At 29.3% G+C, this 3410-nt stretch overlaps 1 protein-coding gene across 6 annotated transcripts in view; it reads right to left on the bottom strand.

Annotated features, from left to right (window-relative positions):
• The window catches only part of IP3K1 (inositol-trisphosphate 3-kinase-like protein), a 206440-nt gene that overhangs the window by 170520 nt on the left and 32510 nt on the right, over nt 1-3410 (bottom strand). The gene's annotated exons all lie outside the window — the stretch shown is intronic.

Below are 3410 nucleotides of genomic sequence, written 5' to 3'. Positions count from 1 at the left end.
TTTACAACACGTTATTTATTTTACTATTTTCTTTTTAATTTTGTTTTCTTCTTTGTTTTGTTTGTCTTTTTTCTGGTATATAAATTTGTATTTATATTCTTAATGCAACAATATGGTGATATGCTGTTTACATAGAGTATGCATAATTTATTCATAGTATACGCCTCTTCTGTAGGGCTTAGTACAGAATAGAAAATATGCATATATGAATATTACTTTCTTAATAAAGACCTCTCCCGAGGCGTCTTGTGAGATTGTTCATCTCCTTAAGATATCTCATTAATTTTCAGGAAATAAAAATAATTTGTCTTATGGGCGAAGAGAAATAAATCGTAACAAAATCTTTCCTCACCTGACACGAACCCATCTCACATCTTCTAAATTACCCTTAACTTTTCCTCAACAATAATCCAATTCGACTTCATAAATCTATTTAAAAAAAGGGAGTAATTTTCGATCATAAAATATCGTAGAGTAACCATATATGATTAAAATAAATTTATAAAATTCGTTTTGATCCTCGGAGCAGTCCTATAAACTTGGCCAATCCTTTAAAAACCCGAAAGATATTAGTCTCCTCTATTATTACCCTTATTTTCAGTACGATTGCCTGGTATATAGGGTACTCACGAATAAATTAGAAGTAAAATTTAAGCGCCTTATGAATTTCTTTATAAGATACATCTAAGCAGCTTTATCGCTCTTCCCGATGACAATACTCCCCTGCTTCATTGGTCCTTTCCTATTCCAATCCCTAAGAAATATTAAACATTCCTATATCATTGAATTCCTTACCTTATGTTCCTCTATTTAACCCCTAAAAACCAAAACCCAATCATTCAATATTTATTCTCCATCATATAGAACTGCTTCATTTGACAAATACAAATCCTTTCTTGTCCATTCCTCCTCCTTTTAGTATTCCCCACCAATTTTAATAATATATACAGTGTTTATTCGGTTATCCGAACTAAATGCTTACGGGAGGGGGGGGGTTCGGATTACAGAAAGTATTAAGAAAAATGGTGTGAAAATTCAAATTTTTACTATTTTTTATTACTACAAATTTATTTAATTATTTTAATATATCTTATTGAAAATTTGAAGTTTAAAAAAATTATTATATATTTAATTTTAATTGTTACATTCCCAGTAATGCTAACTGATTTAGTTTGTTAAAACTGTAAGATTGTTCATTTGTTACTATAGGGTTCGGGGAGTACCGAAATTCATATCGGATCGGATCGGATTATATGTATGTATATATATAATACTCGACTCCCTGGGAATCATCCACCACCACATGCATTGAAATTATTGAGTAATAGAGTCATCCAGAAGAAGAATAACATGCATACTTTACTTGTTACTTTATTATTGTATTTGTTACTTTATTATTTTTGTATATATTTTTAATATTTTAATACTTATTCTATATTTGTTGTATATTAATTTTAACATGGTTTGTTGATTTTTTTTTATTTATATTTTTTACTTATGTATCTTTCATATATTTTCTCATACCTCTATCACTATTTTATCCATTATTCTGCTAAAGGCACATTGGGTTGAAACCAAAATATGAAAGGGAAATAGGAAGAGAGAAAGAGGAGAGGATAGAAAAGGAAGGAAAAAAATCATGAAAAAGAGAACCAAAGAGATGAAAAAAGAAAAAAAAGGAGGAGAGAAAAAAAAAATCATATTCTAGTGTTATAAATAAATAAATGTTTATAATTACTGTTTCATTATTGTATACTTTTCTAGGCTTATTTATCGTAAGATTAAAAAGATTGATTAGACTAAAATAAGTATGCTGTGTGACTAGCAGTCCAATGAAGTTGGGCGGCACAACTTTATATTTTAATAAAGTTTTCCCTTCTATATATGAGAGAGAGGAGTGTTCACTGGCTGCCTAAGGTAATTTTTAATACTAACACTGTTTTTATGCGGATATTCATAAGTCAAGGCCTTTCATATTTTCGCTTGAAACAGGTTTATATTCATTTAATATCTTAAAAACTTTAACAGAAAAAGAGAACTTAAAACAACTAAAATAAACTACAACTGATCTACCATTAAAAGATAACAAAGGCAAGACAGATTTCAGAAAGTTCCTTTAAAACATTTTTATATCCCCATAAGCAGTAATACTTAAACCTTTAATGACCAATGCAATTTGTTTGTTTAAAAGATCCATAAGTACAAATAAATCTCTATACAACAATCGAGTCGAAAGAAAGAATGTATAAGACGAAAAAATGTGAATTATAAAGAAGCGAAGGAGGAAAAGACAAAGGATACATCCCACGCCCAGCAATTCTCAATGGTATAAGTTAAACGCGTAGTATACTCTCCAAGTAAACGCTATACTACTAGTTCAAGAGCCGGGAAGAAAAAAAGGCAATTATCTCACCCCAATTTTTGATTACTTTAATGAAAACTATGTATAATTACTAGTCAAAATTGATGAGTCTGCCAAGTATAGGTAGGGGAATAAAAAATGGCGGCTGTTTCAAAACCTTAAAAAAACATTAATTTTTCATTCGGAGCTCTATATCTAAAAAACTACCAACAACAGTAGAAAATCGTAGAGAAAATTATTTAAAGAAGAGTAAATTTGTTGAAATATTAGCCCTAAAAACATCATGAGGATCTGAGTAAAGTAGATTAACATAATTGTTTTTAGGAAAAAGTAAATTATACAATTTTTTATCGTCGTCTGAAACCCTCAAATACCATTTTCCAACGAAATTAAAAATTAGGAAAGTTTTACCATGATTTATTGGCGCATTTTTTTCAGTGACCATTGTTCAAATAATCGTTCATAACTCCACTGCATATTATCCAATTACAACGTTAATATAACCATTGGAAAGCTGTACTTAATGTATTATTGTATATGTACAGTTGTAAATCTCAATAAAGATATAAAAAATACATACCTATAGTAAACATCGACAGAAGACAATTAACCAACACAAGAGATAATGCCTAATCAGTTATTTAAATTGAACTCGACTCGGCGAGTCGATATTGTCAACGGAAGTTAATTCTGAAAACACATTCTAGTAAGATTACGTAATGCACTGCCTCTGAAATCGTTAATCGCTCGGCAGACCGATCTTCTACATATCATAGTTCCGCATCCGGTCCTAAAACTATAGTATAGGACAAATATCAAGGTGGCTCTGATAGCTTATGTTTTAAATATGAATTCCAATGCCATCTCTTATTAAAATAGTGACCCTACAAAGATAATGTAAAAAAAAAGATTATTTATTTTAATTAATTGCAAACTTTCATTTATTGATAATATTGCAATCTGCCACAAATTTGGACAATGGGTAATAGTGATATTTAATAATTAATTGATTAATACCCAAAAAAATACATAATAAGATATTATAAAT

The sequence above is a fragment of the Halyomorpha halys genome, unplaced genomic scaffold (genome assembly GCF_000696795.3).
Source record: "Halyomorpha halys isolate HHAL.00 unplaced genomic scaffold, Hhal_1.1 Scaffold527.1, whole genome shotgun sequence".
Taxonomy (NCBI): Eukaryota; Metazoa; Arthropoda; class Insecta; order Hemiptera; family Pentatomidae; genus Halyomorpha; species Halyomorpha halys.
The sequence above is the reverse complement of the archived record's forward strand: the minus strand, read 5'-3'. Positions and strand labels throughout refer to the sequence as shown.